Below are 20,378 nucleotides of genomic sequence, written 5' to 3'. Positions count from 1 at the left end.
AGCCAGAGACACACACTCACACACACATGCGCGCACACACAGCCGCACACACAGGCGCGCAAAACTCAAAGCATTCAGTTCACATGCAGAATAGCAGGAGTTTAACTCAGGTTACTCGTGCTTGCCGCGTCAAAGTGGAATATACCATCAAGCATGCAACTATGTACGCAACCTAAATCAAACCCACAGATGACCAAAGTGCAAGGACAAAGATGTGATTAAGGCCGTCGCTCAGTATATGTATGGGTGAACAAGAGTTATGATTTAACGTGCACATTTTCACAGCCGCTTGAAATCCAAATGCGGGCATCTCCAGTTCAACTCGGTGCAGATGCCCACAGCGGTGTGCGTGGCAGAGATTTCAGAGAGAAGACACACGAGCTCCATGTTACCCAGGTCGTAAAACAGCAACTCAAAAATTAGACGGAAGAGCAAGCCTTGGAAAAAAAGCAAACACTTTAACAAATGTCCTGTAATACGAAACACGCAGCCCTCTTATTTCATAACATCTGTATTCCGCAGGCTGTGGCCCGGCGAGCCAAACTCGCAAACAATCCTCACCGCGATTCAGGAAAGAGAGAAACACCCCAAACAAACATTAATGAGCACATTGTGTCGAAAAACAAAACAGTGACCGTTCTGAAAACAGGGCCTCTTGTATTTATTATATCTTTGTTTCAACAAAGCTGATTAGCTGAAAGCAGGAAGCAGCTTGGCAGGCTCTGGCACGGCCGAGCTCGCTAATTGCTCGGCGGAGACTGCGGAGGAGAGGGCTCGCAGTTGAGACGTGCGGAGCTCCGATCGCCGAGTGCGGAACGCGCGACACGCACCGCGGGTGGCTGTCCAGGACAGGCCAGCTCCGCGTTTAGGGCACCAGCTGCCGCCCAGGGTTTCCCCCGATAGTTTGGCTCGCTACTCAGGTGACCGTTACAATATAAACGTGATTTATAACACACACATAGCTGAAGAATCGGACGCAATGTTCGATCGAGAACTGGGAGGTACAATAACGGCACGGGTCTCAGTGCCACATTGTCATTAATTCTGTATTAACAATGCGATATCACTAAATTGTCCAGGAAAGCCCCATTGAGTCTGGGCAAAGGCTTCACGACCGAGTATCCAAATTCTCTCTTCAGCAGCGTCTTGCTTTGGAAACGTGCCCAATTCCATTTTAAGGAGGGACACCTGGAGAAAACTCATGCGTGCAAAGGTGAACACGAATGGGTTTGTGAACCCATTTGTTGTAATTTCTCCTGGCCACCTGAACCTCAGCAGGTTTGGAGTTTCACAAATCTACATTATCCACCAACCCTCGCCTCCAGGGTGCTGGATCACAAGCCTGCGCCATCATGACCGGTGCAGGCTGTTAATTATTTCAAGATCGGGATGTCATAATGGCTAAAACCACCGATGCTATCACAACTTCTCAACGCCTTACGCCCTCTGCCAGGGGTCCCGGCTGCTGTAGTTGACACGTGACCTCCAAGCTCGGCCCTGACGGTCTCCCACCAGCTGCTCCTTGGTCATCGGACCCTTGGAGACCACTCCATTCTGTTTTGGATCAGTTCGTATGCAGGAGCGAGATGGATTGTGTCGATACGTGACCATGAGGGTTGGCCATGACATTCAGCAGTGGATAGATAATGGCCGATAATGACAATGAAAGTCAAGTCAAAGTTTCTGTTGCTCAGACAAGCATGGGGCAGGTGAAACAGTGAATGGCGTCGGTGATTCACGCAGGAGGAAATCAAACTGTAAAACCGCACTGTGATAATAAAACCATCAGAAAAGTAACTATTGCACAATAATAACAATGCAATAAAAATAGTAATACTGTACGTTATAAACTGTGCAAAATAATCTTGTCATGATCATCAAACTATGTTTTATCCACTACCGGATGAAGGCTTCTCAAGTCCACTTTTGTTAGGAGTCAATGAGATGGGCTTGTTAAATGTTAATTTCATCTTGGAAAAAACCCCATAGTAACAGAGGAGCGACAGCACGTCGGTTTTTTTATAAAAGGTGGATGAATGTTTGATCAAAAACAAGGACCCAAAACACCGTCCGCTTGCAAGGCCGCATCTGGGCAGCTTGCCGATGGTGAGCGCAGCGCGGGCCACGGCAACAAGGAGAAGACAGAGGGCACGGCGGATGCAATGACGAACGCAAGAACGCGACACGCACGCACACTTCAGGGAAACGCACACCATACAGAGCATTTGCAGATGAGGTCACAAGGGGGAGGTTTTGAAAGCTATTGATTTGCATTATATATAGGCGGTTGTTTTAAATTAAAGTGGACCATTTTATTAATAAATTAGATGACATCATGTCTGCACAATGAATTGATCATGTGAGAGCAGAAATATGAAGCTGCATACAAATTCCATGGGCCAGTAGCCGTTAAAACACGTGGTCAGCAGTCAACGTGAAATCGTTCAAACGAGCGGTGGACGGCGCTCCGCTCGATTGGCCACCCTGCACCGGTGGTGGAAATTCCTAATTCCTATGGCGGGGGCAGTATACACTTAGCACAACCACCGTCAGCGTCCCACACATTGGAACTTAATTTGATCAACATTGGCAGCAAGATAGGGTGAAACGATCCCTGACCATGATTTGAATTTGTAACCTCGCGATTCTGAGATAGGAACTCTCTCACAATGACATCGATACAGATAAGTGCACAGCCAGAATCTGGTTAATATCATCACGCAGAGCCAGTCTACTCTGCGTATTACAGCTGAGCAAGAGACAACCATGACTTCTGACAGGCAATAGCTCAAACTCCACTCAAGACATGAACCGCAAAATCACGCACACTCAAAGCATGGAGCGCAGTCAATGTGGGAATTTAATCATAATGCGTACAGGGACTTTAGCATCCACCCAGCTTAGCATGTACCTAGCTCTCTCCACTTGTCGAGATGTTCAGAACACAAGAGAGAAGTGTCCACACTCAAAGAAAATATGGGCATCCGAATGTGGTGGAAGGGAATCAGAGTCAGAATCTTAATTTATCCTGGAGGAGGAATCCGATGAGCTATGAACCTCTTTTTTCACAGATGTCTAGAAGTGGCGGATCAGCAAGGATGGAGCCCTCACCTCGGTGATTGAAGTAAAAATGGTGATGTTCAGAGCGTTCTCGGTGCCGCTCAGCGCTGGACAGAGATATCATGTCTTGTGATCGGAGCGTGTCAAAAACCCCTGTACGGCTGCCCAAGTATCCAGCCTGTTGTGCTCAACAAACATCACAATCCCACACGTTACCATGCCATCGATATACCTGCGTGGGCATTGCATGTCCTGAGTGTGCACGAAATCTAACTGCTGCATAACGCTCCTTAAAATCGCTCGTGTGACGAGCAAGCCTCCGCTGTACACCAGGATCACGGTTTGTTGACAAACGGAGGCAACAGCTCCTTTGAGGGCGAGTCCATCCAGCGGAATCCGCGCGAACGGAGCAGTGACTTCAGCGCCTGCCTTGGTTTGGTGGGAAAGTGTAAGAGTTCGAATCTTGTAGACTGCCTCTGCCCACCATCCACCGGGGTCGCTGCAGATGCTGCTTGTCCCCACCACTGGCTCAAGGCCATCAACAGACATGAGACCTTCCACGCACTTATTTGATTGCAGACACACTTCGATTTGAATGCGGGTGAGGGCCGTCGCTGATGTGAATGGTCAGGAGTCACACCAGCACTCTCCCGCCGTCAGTACGCTGCGGGAACCACCAAACCCTGTGTCTCCATACTACGGGCACTTGCACAGACACGTGTGTGCTCTAAGTGCTCGGAGCCACCTTGCGCGCGTGCACGTGCACACTCGCAGCACAACGCATGCACTGACACGCGAGAACAAGTGTGTTTGGGTCTGCAGCCTGTAGCAGAGTCATTTCCTCCTGCCATAAGATTAAAATAAACATTAATCATCATTTTGAAAGACTAATTCCGGTTTTTAATGGAAATTGCAGAGCAGAGGAGGAAGGGAAACACAGAGGAATATACACAGCGGTGCTGGCTGGCGGTGCTGGCGCTCTGGCAGTAAAGAGCAGCAACCGCACAGCAGGCAGAGGAGACGAGCTCACACCAACAAACATCCGCGTGGAGCTGGAGCGAGGCCTGCGCCAGTCCTGTTAGCGAGCACCTATTGAGGTTGGCATGGCAGTGGGTCGTGTGGCCAGTACCATATCCGGCTGCCTTTGCCTCCCCAGTCTTAATGTTTACACAACGCAATTACTCATTTGAGGCCGAGTCGATCTAGGGGAAGCCAAGGACATATTTAGACACCGCTTGACATTTGTGTTATCTATGGCCGGAAATGAAAGTGGCTTGACCGAGATTGTAACGCGACACTTAAGCCACTCTGCCACCGCTACCATACTCACAGCAATGCATCATACACGCACGTGCACACAAAGTACAATCAACATCAAACATACATTCATCCATGCCATGCAGAGGCAATTTCCTTATTAGACAAAAACTCCTGCAGCATAAATATGCCGCTTAAAAATGTTTACGATTTGTGTTCTGTTTCCATAAAAGGAAATGTCGGTTTTCTGAAATGAACATCTTTGACTTTAAGGGAAGCGATGGCCCGAGTGAGGTGAACACACAGAGCAGCAGTTGTGTGAGAAGGTCACGATCTGGCACAGACAAGCACCCCGCACATCTCACAGTCAGTTGAAAATCACCCAGCAGGAGGAACCTTTACAGAGCATGAAACTAACACTCCATTAGACATCAGAGCCAATTATTACATTCAATTCACATTCCTCATTACCGACTACAATCACTCAGAAATGTCTGTCTGTCCAGCGCGTGACGTCACTCCAGATGAATCCCACCTCCCCTCATTAATATTCATGAGTGGGTTGGATTTTTACACTCAGTGTAGAGGAAGGTCGAGCTGCATTAAATAATTTATTACGCAAAGACGCTTCAAAAATGACGTTTCTTTACAGAAAGTGACGGTAAAAAATAAATCTACGCAGCACACTGCTACATCCGTGCGTGACGTCACTGCAAAAGAGCCCCCCCCCCCTTCATTAATATTCATGCACACGTGGAGATTTACACAAACGCACAAGGTCACGCACTCCACATGCCGCACCCCTCCCCTCATTAATAAGCATGAGCAGGTGACGTCACTCCACATGCCGCACCACTCCCCAATAACCATTAGCGGGTGACGTCACTCCACATGGGGCAAGCCCCCCCCCCCCCCCCTCATGAGTTGCACAATTTTTCTATTTCATATATTTCAGATTTACTGCAATATACACCCATCCTTGGACGGGGAAAAAAGCTCGTTCCAAATGAAACACCCAGCTCCACTTGGTGCCACAGTAATGACAGGCAAGGTCGTGACAGGATGAACACACTCACGAGTGGCTCACCCACGAGACCAAGACGTCATCGTGGTACCAGTCTAAAGCGAGGCTTCTATTGGATCCAGAAGCAGATTAACGATGGCGCGGTTGGTGCAACTTCTAGGAGGGCCAACGGAACCCTGCCCACGGGTAAGAGGTCCTCCCCAAGGGGACCAGTGCTTCTCCAAAGGGGCCCCGCCTACATCAATCAAAAACGACCCCTGCCAGCCCAGCTGGTCCATCCTTTTGCAAGAGGATTCCAAAGCTATGGAGGAGCGCCTCTTAAACAAACAAATGACGCAAAACCCAAACGGCACTTTTCGTGTAGAAAGAAAACACGGGCACTGTGACAAGAGTTTGGAGCTTCGCCAGTAGGAACACAACTACAATCACAGCCAGGCACTCTGCTATAGCTCCCCAGTGATGTCACTGCTCTGACGTTACTTTAAACGTACAAGTGCCAGGGAAGTTGCCGTGGTGTCGTGGACAGCGCACCAGACTTGCAATCCACGGCTAAGTAGTTCGATTCCTTCTCCTGGGTTCACCGGTGAGTCCATCGATAGGTCACGCATAGTAGGGCAAAGTGTGGGTACTCTGACCTCTTCCAAGACATCTGGTCAGTGGGGAAGAGTAGGCCAAAATACCCTCAAGAGGCCCTTCCGCCAGCAGTGACATGAGCAAGCAATTGCAGGGCTGCACCTTTCCCACCACAAAAGCGCCATAATGACAAACATGGCAGTAAATTGCTTCATTTTATTTTTTGTTCATTTTTTAAAACGCTTAAAATTCAAGTTGGGCATCCTGAAACATGCAGCCGGGTCACACGTCTATGAGATGAACACGACTTTTCTATTGCGTTGTGTTTTGCTATCAACGGCCAACGGACGGAACGGCTGCTGCGAGTGCTGGTGGTGAATCGACGGCTACACCCGTTCCCGAGAACGACTCTAGCGTGGGGGGCGACTACCGGAGGAGGAGACTCGTGGCGCACATAGCAATGGCCGTTGGTGGCGGTGGGACCGGGCCGTGGGCGCAATCGCCTAAGTGCACCTCCGGGCCGCGCGCGTCAGCGCCGAGTTCGAAACGATAGCGACTTTGATGGCGACGACCGCCGCCCACCACCGCCGCCGCGTCGGAGGCCGCGAATAGAATGTGCGTCCGCGGCACAACGCTCCGACGGCACGACACGGAGGGCGGTAGCGCGGGTGAGGTAGGGCCCACGGCTCACAGAGAGAAGGCTGGAATCGACATCCGTGGTCGGTAATGTTGGTATCCGTTGAAAGTCAACGGTGGTCATCCTGCAGGAAAGACTGGTGCCTACCACAGAAATGTGGAATTCCCACCAAAGGCTCACAACTGTCTTTCTTCTTAAACGTTCAAACATGTTGGAAAATGGCACCTGACTCACAACGGGAAGGGTGTGAGTTCAAATCCTGTTTGGAGGTTGACTCAGCCCATCATCCTTCTGGGCTCTATACAAATATACACCACTTTTTGAAAAGACAACAGCGATTGTTCTTGTGACTGGATCACAAAGATTAGTGCCACATTAATCTCTGTATATTTGAAAGAAATACAACTCAAACATCTAACTGTGTTTTTTTTTTATATCATGAATTTCAGAGTTACAAAGCAGTTTAAAATGTTCTAGTAGCAGTATTTATTCATTTTAAAATGGCATGTGTCTAAAAACCTTTAGTGAAATCCTTAAGTGACCCAGGTCACCCTCGCAAAAGATGCAATAAGGCGTATATCATGCATCTCAATGGGTTGATTTAATCTCCTGATTAAATAAAGGATTCATACATACACACACACAAGTCAGTCAGCTGTCTCTGAAATTGTTTAAAGAGTCATTATGCAACCAACACTTCCACTTATACATCTCTATACGGCTTCATAACAGGCTTACACGCCCATACATCCACATGCTATTGCAAAGAACATAATAGTTAAATTATATAGAAATGTAATCTTGTTTAGGGTATTCCACTTTGATCGATATATTTCCTTGACACAATCCTGGCAGAGGAGGCAGAAGCGATGAGCAAAACATGACAGCGATCCTAACGTGCCATCCACTGTGGCAGCTCTTTGTGTTGCACAATCACCTCGTCACAGACACAAACACCTCGTCACAGACACAAACACCTCGTCACAGACACAAACACCTCGTGTGTTGCACAATCACCTCGTCACAGACACAATCACCTCGTCACAGACACAATCACCTCGTCACAGACACAATCACCTCGTCACAGACACAAACACCTCGTCACAGACACAAACACCTCGTCACAGACACAAACATCTCGTCACAGTCACAATCACCTCGTCACAGACACAATCACATCGTCACAGACACAAACACCTCGTCACAGACACAAACACCTCGTTACAGACACAATCACCTCGTTACAGACACAAGCACCTCGTCACAGACACAAACACCTCGTCACAGACACAAACACCTCGTCACAGACCCAAACACCTCGTTACAGACACAAACACCTCGTCACAGACACAAACACCTCGTCACAGACACAAACACCTCGTGTGTTACACAAACACCTCGTCACAGACACAATCACATCGTCACAGACACAATCCCGCGTAGATGCACGCGGGGGTATCTGAAGCGCATCACAGGAACACAGAACGCACATGAACCAATTATGCCACGCCAGATTATAATTTCCGTTGACGGCGGAATAATGAGTTGAACATTCCTTTTAAAATCCACTCTGATGCCCCGAGGCAAACCAGTCGATGTTCCCCATTCGCCAGCTGGTGTGAGGATCATACGGGCTCTGACATGAGGAGGCGAGGGTGCGTACAGGGAGTCGTCTGTTGGCCCAGGTGGCCCAAAGGCCGCGATGCCAGCCATGGAGCACAGATTCCTGGGTAACGCTCTCCCACCATTCTACTCGTACGTATGATGGCAGCAATGTTCTCGGGAGCCGAGTGCCAATGGCGAGCTCCGCTGGCCACGACGAGGGGGCTTTAGGAGAGTTTGTGTTCTTTTGCTGTCCTTCCTCTGCTGAATGCGTGCAGACTGCAGTGGTTTACTACGTGGTCCATAGTTTGGGTAGCAAGGCCACAATCGCACTCCTGTGGCTTGCGTTGTTAATTAGATGCCCACTGCTAGGCGGTAAGGTGGTAGAGAGTGGTTCCCGCCCTGTGCTCCGCAAGGCCATGCGCGGGAAGCACTCCCTGGAACTGTTGTGCACACTCCACAATTTGTAGTGTGAATTTCAAAAAACTAATATTTCTGGTGCGTGGTCGTAATAAAGATGTTTGAGGGTTGAGAGTGGTGCGTGGGTCCAGTGAAGAACGATAACAAGAACTACTTTTGTAACCCCGGGTGATGGCATGCTGGTGTGACTGTCACAAAAGTAGATGTCTCCCTGCACAAATGCGCAATGGGATGGTAATCCTTAATGTTGGTGGTCCTGAACCAAATTCCAGCATTCCTATGGCAGGGATCAATCTATCCATTTAGTGAAAAATGCTTATGTCGATGAGGCTCTTGTGGTGCAGCGATGCTGGCCTCCTCTGCGAATGCGGGGTGCAGTTTCTCAGCAGGCGCTCCACTGAAGAGCCTGCTGAGAAACTGGAGGTAATAAAACACAAATTTCACATGTATTTTGTAGACTCCTGTGAAATACAGTACACCCACACATTGCACATAGATGCTGCCTAATAAAGAGTTGACATTTCTCGTTTAGCCGATGACGTGCTGCAGGATTGGTATCGGCAGGGGTTGGTATCGTCATCAGGATGATGAGAATCGGATTGACATATCTGCACTGAAGGACATATCGAAGCAGAGCAAAAACTGGTGTCGCACCCACGCTAAAACACCACGTGGGGAGGCCTTAATCCAGCAGTGGAGTGACAATGGGCTGTCAGTGATTTTAAAGACAGCTTTCCCAAACGAGCAACAGGGCGGCTACTAATCTCAACTCGCCTCTCTGAGAATTGAGTGCAAATTCCACATTTCAATAATTCTCTTCCATGCTTGATGAAGAATGCAGACTTCCCACAGAGTGGCGTTGATTGTGTTTGACCCCCAAGGGTGGACATAGCCGGGAGCGGAGCTCTCGACCTCCCGATTGTTGCATGGGGTCATCCGCAAACTAATTACGCTGCCCTGCACCCGACAGCCTTCGACAGCAATCCCTTGCGAAACAGACACTCCACTAATGTAAGGGATTTTAATCACTCTTTCATTCACGCACAGAGGCTAAAAACTCATTACAGCCTCTATGGGCAGCGTTACGCACTGATATGATGATACCACGGGATACAAGGTGTATTGTGATCATCGTTATACTGTAAACAATGATATTGTAACGTATCGTTGTGTCAGGCCTGTGGCAACTCGCAAGCATGTCACAGCGAATGAGACACTGATTGTCAAAACCTGTCTCAGAAGGCATGTGGCTGATGGGATGTGTAAAATTATAGTTTATATATTTTTTGCGTGGAGGGACAGATATGGGAAAAAGGTCTACCTGTTCACTTTGCTACTTACAAGGCGAGTGTTGAGCGTGCGCCTATGCTGTAGCACAGCGTGCCACCTACAGCGGTAATCCAGAGCTGCTGCTGCCCCAAGAGGAAGCAAGGGCACAGCTGCATGCTGGGATACGGCCGCCACGGCATGCAGATGCAAATGGTCGTTAAGACCAACACGAGGTCTTTTTCGCCCAGATTTGGCTAAATATTTGCCCTTCCCAGCCAGCCCACATCACAGGGGCTTAGCGGTAGAAAGGAGCTGGGGAGGAAGGGAGGGCGGACGGTGGGTGTGTTGGCTTGTGGGAGGGTCCGGCAGGGTGGGTGGGGAGGTGGGAACAAGACGGCTTTGATGTGACCTTCCCTCCAATCCAACGGGCACGGTCCTTCCACTGCCACTTGGCTCTGTGCTACCAGCAGCCCAGTAGCACTGGGCTTCAACGGAATAGACAAGCACACAATACGCCTCCTCTGCCTTCTCCCATCTGCTCCCCATATCCGTCTCTCCACATAAATTCTAAAAGTATTTTTCACACATCCCGTCGGCTACACACGGCCTACTGGGGAGTGCATGATTTCGGCAACAAGGTTCAATATAAACAGACTCTGGACTGCTTTCAACATTCAGTGTCTCATCAACAGAGTCAGGGTTGGTTGAACCGATGCTGGTGAACTGTCCATGTGTATAGGCAAGGACCCTCTCTGTTCGGCATGGCTCCTAGTACGACACCACCACAACAACAACATGCAAGACAGATAAACACAGACACACGCAAAGACGAAGATCACCAATGTAGTCTTACAGACTGTTGGGGCAAGCACTGTTGGTGAGGACCTATTCAAGCCGACTGAGTACACAAGTGATAGGGCGAGCACCATGCCCGGCCACCTTTGTCTCCCATGAGCTGTTGAGTGAGGCACAGAAGTGTTCAAACAACACTCACCGTCTGACATGAGCTATGATCAGATATCAAACTCATATGACCAGGTATGTAGGGAAGTGTGCTAACCATTACATCACCCCTCCTACCTCAATTATTTAGTTTAAATACAGATAATGTATTGGTTGATTGGCACTTTATTGTTGTTGGGGAGCGATTTGTAGTGAGCCAACAGTATAGTAGCCAATGCATGGACACTCCCAACCACAGTCAAGTGGAATTGCGCAACTGGCGTCAGGCGTACACAGGCAATGACCATGTGACCGTGTGTGAACTATACACTACGCATGCAAGTATATAGAATTAAGACATAGCAGACACGCGCACATTCTCTCTAGGTTGAGAATGCTGCTGCTGCTTTGTTTTCGTGTTATTCTAGAGAGGTGTGGGGGGCTTTTCCCAAAAGGCAGACGAGGTCGGGCACGAGAGACGGTCGGCGACGAGCGGCAAGAACGAGGCAGCAGCAGAGAGCAAACAACCACGGCGTGAAGTGGTCTGGGCAGCATCCAAGGGACCCCCACGTATCCCACAGGACCCCTGTGCGCCCTTATAGGAGCCCATGTATCCATCAGTGCGCCAGATAACTTACAGAGCTCTGTGATCCCCACAGGATCCCTGGCCATGCCACGTGACCCCTCTAGACGACAAAGCATCCCTGCAACCTCCTGGGATCTCTCTCCATCTCTCGCTCTACCCCACGTGATGGTTGCACATTCCACAGGACTCCATTCATCTTATAGGACCCCTGTCAGTCCGAAAGAAAGCGTGCAAGTCCTAAAGAACGCTTGGTCATCCAACGTGGCTTCCTGTCAATGCCACAGCAACCTCGTCACAATCTACAGAATCTTTTATTCCTCCCACAGGATCCCCCCAACATTCCCAGCGCCTTTGTGAATCCACAGGGCTCCTGTAAACATCGCAGGACCCTGGTCCATCTCACGGGACCCAGGAGCCCTAGAGCCCAAGGCAGCAGCAGCAGCAGCAGGAGAGAAGCAGAGAGCACAACACAGAGTCACAGTGAGCTCCGACTCAAATGAGTGCTGAGGCGGTGCTCATCTCCTGTTTACCGCCCTCAGCTCGTGAGAGAAATTCCACGTTCCTCTGGCCATTGTGGGTCTATCCATCGGAGAACTACCGTTGAATGCCCCACAAAGTGGTTCTCATTTTATTGATGCCAGAGGGGTAATGTGCCGAATCAACCCTCAACCAGGATTTGAACTCACAACCTTCTGATTGTCAGCCGCTCACTCTACCGCTTCACCACCTGGGTGGCGGTGCACGCCTACAGCACCATCAGCGGGCTTCCTCGCACCGCATAGGACTCACTTGGCGTGTGTCTGCATCAGTGATAAGACGATAGAGATGTTACATTTGCGATGATTAGGATAACAATTAAGGGGGGTCTGGCTTGTGGGGTTGAAGAACTATTAAGTACAGCAAAGCACAACAACCATATGCACAATAAAAATATGTAGCACAATTACTAAGTTACAGGAAGCTGATATCACGATAAAGGTCATATCGTGAAAATCAATATCGCAAGGAATAGTAAAAATTATATTGTGGAATTTGTGAGCTTTTGGTGTGTCAAAATCTCACGTGCATCGCCTCCTATATGACGCTGAGCCAATTCACTCTTCTCTACAGAGCACTGTGACGGTGCCCTGGCATGAGAACGGGCCGTCCGTTTTCCCGGGGCCGCCGGCGGGTGAGGCGTGGGGCTACGCGGGCAGCGAGGGCAATGAGCTTGGAGCCCCCACGGCCGTTCGCAAGCAGAAGACGCTTCTACGCTCCCTTGACGGCGCGGCGCGAAAATGCAACCGAGGGAGGCGAGCGGTGAAACCAAAGCCACAGAGGCAGGGCACAAGTGGGCACAGGCTGAGACAAATCCCCACTTCCACTTGACAATGAGGGCCCCTGTTATCTCAACCCGCACCCCACCTTCCGCACACATGTATCACCTCGGCAAATTGTGGTAATGGCATAATTGCGACGTTTTTCGCACAATCATCGTGCTGGAACAACCCGTCGCGTCTGATTGAACTTTACAGCAGTGGCAGTCTCTGTAATCCCATGGCACTCGCGGTGCGGCTGGCGCTGAGAGACCGCAAGTGGGTGGGGGTGGGGGGGCGCGAGAGAGGCGGTGAGGGGGCGTGAGTGTGCGGAGGGAGCCCTGGGCCGGCCGGGCAACGAGCGAGCTGGAAGGGGGAAAATATCGGCGACGCTGCGGAAACTTGGCGGAGGCCTCGCGGCCGGCGCGGACGCTTTTGGCCACAGCCTCCGCCCGAATCCGAAGTTGGCTCAGGAATTTACACAAACGTAACGTTAATATTTCAGGAAGTGAGAATAATGAGCTGGCTGCCGTGACCATCAAAGCGATGGACACTCCCCGGTTGTGTCCCCGTGGGGGATTACGTCTCCATTCGCCCATCCTCGTGCACGGCGATCGCGAGTCTGAAACCACTCTCCCGTCACTCCGAGTGAAATTAGAAGTCACGTTGCACTGCAACGTTTCCGATAACCCAGCGGTTCCCAAGCTGTGCTCCGTGGACCACTGCCAGCCTGACGATTTATTTTTCACAAAAAGCCATGTAGTATCCACAGTCCCCGTTTACGTGAATCAGTAAAAAGCAAGTTAATATTTTTTATGGCATATTAATTCAGGTTTTAAAGAGTTTTGAGAGTCGTTGTAATTTTAAAAGACATTTAATTGGTGCAAAGTGGCCCACAAAAACAGCTGACACAGTGGGCAGGGTTGACTGTGTAGCAAACAAGCACAGTTGTTAATTCAGAAAACCCTTTGTACGATGTTTAAATTCAGGGCTATATTTTCGTAGACGATCTACAAATAGAATGAACGGTGAGAATCGAAGGTCGACTTTGTGGTTTAGTGCCGCTGTAAAATAAAATACAAGTGGCAACTATAAAGTGGTGTTTCAGAATCTGCTCACGTGTCAAGGGAGCAGTGCGGGTGAATGCTACTTCACGTCAACAAGGCGAGTAGAGCATTCCAATCCCACTGCATTCAACGACCTTGAGCTCACACAACGCTCAGCGCATCTTCACGATAACCACCAACGCCTCCGATACACCTGCCTAACGTGCGGGTAATAATCAAGCAATTAGGCAGGCAAGTAAATCAGGAAGTAGGAAAGGGTGGGGAATACAAGGGGAAAAGGGACACTCAAAAAAGAATGCAAACTGATCAGTGCTTTTATGAGCAAGCTGTGTTCGTTGGCCTGAGAAAACCATAAACCTCCTTTATTTAATGCGGTGAGAACTCACTAAGACCCAAATAATCTTGGCAAGGGTCCCCTTGAACCAGTAAAATTAATTCTGGGGCACCAGTGAGAGGTTATTGTAGCCGAGGGTAATTTTACAATTTGAGGATCCGAGCGGTGACATTGGCATGCTTTCCCCATTGATGTCATACGAACCTTCTCATCTGCTTTACAGCGAACAGTTGCTTTGTGGTGGTGACCTGCGAAAATAAACCAGGCAGAGGTTGGAATCGAACCGTCGGCCCCATGAACAGCGGCATCGGTGCTCATTTGAGCAGCAAATCACTGTGACTTTTGACCTGACCGTCATATAATCTTGTATCTTACGAACAATGAATACATTTGGTTTATTGGCTTTTAATTTCAAGCTCAGTAATAACCTCGTACAAACAGAAATCATATTTAAATGTACGAGAAAATAAAGCTCAGCTTATGTCACCGCCTGCACGCAGCGCGCGCAACTCTGCGATCGTAACAAATGGACGGAATTACAACGTCGGCAAAATAACTCCAATGAGTAGAAACGGCATTTCTAGGAAAAACAATTCACTTTACTCAGCAGACGGCGCTTAATTAGGGAGCCGCGAAATAACAATCCTCGTGCCCATTATTTATCGTGCGGCGTAAAGCGCCGGGTGGCTGCAACCACTTGGCTCATTAGGGAGCGCCACATAAGGGGGCAGTGTTTGCGAGGTCGCGACACAAAACATCTCCTCCACGTCGGCCCGCCGCCGTGCCCTCCCGGCGCAGCACACGCGCTCTGCCCGCAGAGTGGGCTGCCACTTCACGGGCACCAAACGGGAGCCAATTAAACACCGCGCAGGAATTCACCCTTTTGTGACCAAACGCACAGAAGCGCGAATCGAGCAAGTCTCGACAGGACACGGCGACAAGACCACACGTTCAAGCCTCCATGCAGCGGAACGGCTCGTTAAAGATTAAAACACAATCGGCGTGCAAGTGGTTTGATGAAAAAACGGTTGCGAAAAATGCGATGCACTCAATTAATTCGTCGATTAATTCACGCACGGCCATTCGACTCTTTAATATTCAGTCTGGACACTTAGTTGAGCCGATTGCCGACAGCTGCCGGATATTCACACGCAACCCATCGTGGCGAAGCGGAGAGGCGGAGCGCGATGCTGGACGGCGCACCCCTGCACGCGAGCGTGATTCCGGAGCAGCGCAGCGGAGTGCGCTGTGCCCACGAGCGCGCTGTGCCCACGAGGGCGCTGTGTCTGTCCGCTGTGTCTGCCCGCTGTGTCTATCCGCTGTGTCGGTGCCCGGTACGCGGGCCCCTCTGGCACTCGGAGAGGCCCTGCTGTCCCGAGCCCAACTAGAGCCGCCGGAGGGTACGATATTGTCCCCTATGTTTTATTCGTTACGCGCGTCTCAGCAGATCTAAAGTGGCTTACGAATGTAAATTTAAAAATTATGAATAACCTCGTAATGGGAAGTTGTCGAAACAATCTTGCCTCATCGTCCGTCCTCCAGGCTCTCTCGCTGTTTAAATCCAGAATAAAGATCTCTTTCTTCTCCATGACACACCACCCATTCCGCTACTAATTCTCTACACTCTGCCTACATTTACATACATATTGGACATTTACATTTACATGTGTGTGTGTCAGTACTCTGTGCTAATCCCTCGCGTCATCGCCTGCCACCACAAAACCTCGGGCCCCACGCTCGAACGAGCGCTGGGCACTGCTCGCCTGTTGGCGGTCCTGAGTTACAAGTGGAAATTCCACATTCCTATGGCTCTTGTGCACAGCACAGACCACAGAAATATATTCTACGGCCAAACAGCATTTGAGACTTTATTATCTTTTTTGGCCCTAGACAAAATAAAATTGTACAGCACATATATGCGAACAAGCCTAAGGCCAAATCACATGGCATACCCCTCAGAACCTGGAAGCCAAGCAGCACTGAGCCTGGACAGTGCTTGGAAGGGCGACTGTCAAGCCCAACAGGTGCTATAGGCTGTTGCGGGGCTACTATTGAGGGTAGCAAAGGGCAGTGCAGCCACATCCATTGTTGTACTGTACTTATATACTCCCATGCCCTATGCTCTCCACTTTCCCCTTCTCGCACTGACCAGCATATGGCCAAATAAGCCATGTGACCCGCACGGCATGAGGAGGCTCTCACTGAGCAGCAGCAGCAGAGTGAGGAAGGGCTGCGCGTGTGCGTACTCGGTAACCGCTGCATTCAGACACACGGCGTGGACACGGTGTAATTAGAAGGGAGAGCAGACACCGCTGTCTCTCCAAAGCTCTGTCCCCGCTCTTTCACTTGTGGTGGAGTTGGGCCCAAGCCCTTACCGAGGGTGGGGGCGGTGGCACGGCGGGGTGAGGGGTAGTGCCGTGGCTATGCAAGGCTTTGTGCACGAGCCCTAGACTGATCTGGGCAGAAATGGGAAAATGTCGGAGGTAGGCGACCGTTGGCAACTGTGGCAGCAATCGCGTTTCCCGGGAATTCAACTGCAACAAAGCTGGGCTTAATTTCAGCCGGATCTGTGCATTAAAAATATATCCGCACCCGGCACACCGCACCCAGTATACGTCTCACGATAGCCATGCCTCTCCGAGCCAAATGCCCTGGCGATGAGCAGGACTGGGTACGGCTGTGAGGGTGGCGTTCGCTAAATGAAGCGCAAAGCTGCAGCTGCCATAGTTCCTGAGAAAGCTGCGCCTCTCTTCCCTGAGCGACGACATCTTATTTACACAGTTACGTAGGACAGGGTCCAAAGGCCCAAAACATCAAGAGGCCAGCACCCAAAGTACCATCAAAGTTGTAAGAGTTACCAGGTTTCTTGAATGGCGAGGATTGAAGAAATTGGGAAAAGAGGCGACGTGAGGGAATTTCAAAGTGCAGCAGTGTAAGAGCAGAAAGAGAAGTGCCGTGAGACCTGCAGTGTGGCGGTTGAACACGGCGTGGAGATGAGACCGCTCAGTTAGTCGTCAACACGAGACGATCGCACGGTGAGCTTGCTTGCGTTTCAAGAATGCACGACAATAAGATATGAACCGTATGGCGGGACGCCGAAGTCCCATAAGCCCCCGGCTCTCGCATAAACTGCGTTGCAACGTAATTTTATGTCTGTTGAAGGCGAACAACACGGCAATCTATTCCTCTCGACGAGCTCTACACGATGCACTAATCAAAGTTTCAAAGTTTTCTTCATGACTACGCCAATTTTGGCAACGACGGATGCTTGGTGAAGAATGAGAGGATTTATTTCTGGTGGGTCCGGCGTTTATGTGCGCGGTGGAGCAGAGTCGCCAAAAATAAATAAATTATTTACGATTTTTACTTCCATTTATTCGGGACCCCGGGGTCCCGCCATAAGGTTCATATAGCGAACAAGTAATCCTGAACAACTGTTATCCTTCACTCGCACCTTCGATTAGCATGGTTGGTTACGTACGGTGCGAAATAAGTTCAACATACGTACATACATACTGACAGTTACTAGTCTAGAAAGAGGATTCCATAATTTGAGATAATCATCGTGACGAGGATTCATTGCACAGACCGCCCAGGCGGCTCAACGGAAGAGCGAGTGGTTGCAATTAGAAGATTGCGAGTTCAAAACTTGGTTCGAGGGTTAACACAGTCCATCATCCTTTTGGGATCGATAAAATAGTACCACGTTGTGGAGAAGTCAATGGATTACACAAATCACAGTCGGTGTTTTTTAAAAGTTCAATGAGAACTCAATGGGAACACGTCAATTCTGCAAATAGATTCTGATTCTAGAATGTTTGTTTTTAAGCATAGTTTCCAGTCAGTGAGTGTGTGCGAGTATGTTGTGAGATTACATTGGTACAAAGTCACAGTTAAAACGATTTGCGAGCGAGACACTCAAATTATTTAACAATCAGTTTTGGAGTAATGTTTGCTACGATCGATGGGGAGTGTGCGCTCCACTCGTTCCTGCGGTGCTGTAATGTCTCCACGCGAGCCGCCAGTTCAGCTCGTGATGATATCGCACAGCGTGCCTGGAATAGCCCACCGGTACACGGCCGTTTAAAAGCAATTAATTATTTTTTTGCCCATTAAAAAATCCTTTGGTGTTCGTGGCTCCCACAAATCTGCGGTAATAACAACACGCTAACGATATCAATTTTAATGACAAAAGGGGTAGCGTCCAACACGGCTCCTCCTCATCATCATCATCGCTGCCCTGACAAACCCACAAGAGGCCCAGTGATCAGAACGTGCCACAGTTGTTTCCTGCTTTGTGATCGCTCGGACTGAGGGAGATTAAACCGGAGAGAGAAGAGAGAAGAAACCCACAAATCACAGGGGAACCAAGCAAGTCGCTGCACGATGACGACGCCAAGTGGCCCCGGACGGCCGCTAATAACAAGGCGCTGCTGCAGGGCGTTACGACAGGAAAATTAAAATATTATTCACGCACGTGGGGCAGCTGCGGTGACTGGCAGTCAGCGCGCTCGCCACGGAGCCGGCTCGCACTGGATCGACGACAGTTCGACTCCCGCACCTGTCTGGTCATTTACATGGTGGACGTTGAAGGCCACGAGATATCGTTCGCAAAAGGCAAACCCTTGAAACGAAATACTCCTGGTTAAAAATAATCTATTTTTTGCAAGAAATGCTGCGGCTGAATCCCTGCAGTCACGAAAGCTTTAAATCGAAATTTAAGTTATGAACGGATTAAATAAAGATAGACTGATGGAATGTACACGTTTTTTCTTGAGAAGATATTCAACCACAAAGACCCCCCCCCCACCCCAGTGATATAAAACTTTTCTCATGCATCAAGGGAGAAATCGGCAACATCAGCTAACATCGTGCATGACAAATAAAACTCACTTGAAAAAATACTGATGGCATGCCACGACATTCGAGAACAAGTACCACCAATAAGACAACAACCCCCAAATGACTGGCAAATTGACCAAGAAGCAGACCACCGCTAACGAGTCATAACCACTGGGTCACTCTAACCTCCATTATCCGCGAGCTGCGAGTTGGATGGGTGCCTGGACGCTGACAGTGAGCTCACCACTCGGCACGGAACAACGCAACGATTCTCCGATTCACATCGATTCTTACGCTCATGATACGTAAAGGTGTTAAAAAAAGGTGGGCGTACCCGCACTTTACCCCACCACACACAACCTCCCGATCGATTTGCTTTGGTGAACCCATCCACCCTGCTGGGTGGACCAGAGGCGATGGGGGGAGCAATTTAAGAAACTGGCACCACTGCTTCAACTGCTGTGCCAGGAGATGGAATCGAACCGAGCGACTTCTGGACTACAAGTCCAGTGCGTGAACCATTACTGGCAGTTCCCTTTGCTCACAATACAAACATCAAATTGAGCGTGTGAGAATCAATTACTGAAGATCCACGCCGATGAGTGGCTGGTTATACTTTAGGCTAACGAAGAGAGAACAACTACACTATTAAAACATGGAAACAACGATGAAAACAAAAGAATAAATCCATGACACGACCCCAAATTGTGACGACAACAGCAATCGGGAGGGCTGAGCGGGGGTGGCGATCGTCGCAGGCCCGTTGCTCTCCACTGTACCTGGACCGTGGGACCTGGCCGCTGACCTCAGCGCCTCAGGAATGCGGCCCGGCCCCGCGAGCCGGCTCGACCTTCAGACGGGCGATGACGACGTGGCATCTTGTTTTTCATTTCCTCCTCGTTGACGAGTGCAGCGGCACTCGGCTCGCGTCCATTCGGGCCACTCGACTCAATTTCCATTTCTCTACCTTAGCAAAGCCTCAACTGGAACTTAAGACTATATTTTCAGGAGGGACCTGGTTGGGGATGTTTTTTTTTATTTCTGTACATGGCAGGAAACCAGAACGAACGTGGAAATCCCACGCACAAGTAGCAGGACTGCTGAAACACCACAATGACAAGTCAGCAACAGTCTCTGGCTTTTTTGTCGACTTCCAATGGGCACCTCTCTAACCCTGCAGGCAGGTGTCTCAAAAGCACACAATGTCAGCATGATCTGGATATCAACGTCCAATCACTTGAACTCAGGTTATGACTATGCTACCTGACCTAAGACAGAGCTTCTCCATAATTATTTGACCTCAAACATGAGCTTAAAGTAGCATATTGCTTCAACACTGGGCTTCTGGAATGCTGCTGATACCTCATCCCTGAGCCATCTCTAAGGGCCACGTGGTATGCTTAAGTGCAAGCCATGGGTCGAAAAACTGCTGCTGTGGCCTGAGAGGTGCCCAGGAGGAGGATACAGCAA

At 49.6% G+C, this 20,378-nt stretch overlaps 1 protein-coding gene across 2 annotated transcripts in view; it reads right to left on the bottom strand.

The window, feature by feature from the left end:
* Positions 1-20,378, bottom strand: part of LOC133347367 (protein dispatched homolog 1-like) — a 55,363-nt gene that overhangs the window by 21,877 nt on the left and 13,108 nt on the right. The window contains exon 2 of one of the 2 annotated variants that reach the window (XM_061559603.1): positions 14,271-14,314. The exons of the other annotated variant lie outside the window; for it this stretch is intronic. The gene's annotated coding sequence lies outside the window, so the exon portion shown is untranslated. The remainder of the gene's footprint in view (positions 1-14,270; positions 14,315-20,378) is intronic. 2 annotated transcript variants of the gene reach the window in all.

The sequence above is a fragment of the Lethenteron reissneri genome, chromosome 25, assembly GCF_015708825.2.
Source record: "Lethenteron reissneri isolate LAM-NWPU_2019-01 chromosome 25, ASM1570882v1, whole genome shotgun sequence".
Taxonomy (NCBI): Eukaryota; Metazoa; Chordata; class Hyperoartia; order Petromyzontiformes; family Petromyzontidae; genus Lethenteron; species Lethenteron reissneri.
Note: the sequence above shows the minus strand (reverse complement) of the source record. Positions and strands in the feature narration are given on the sequence as shown.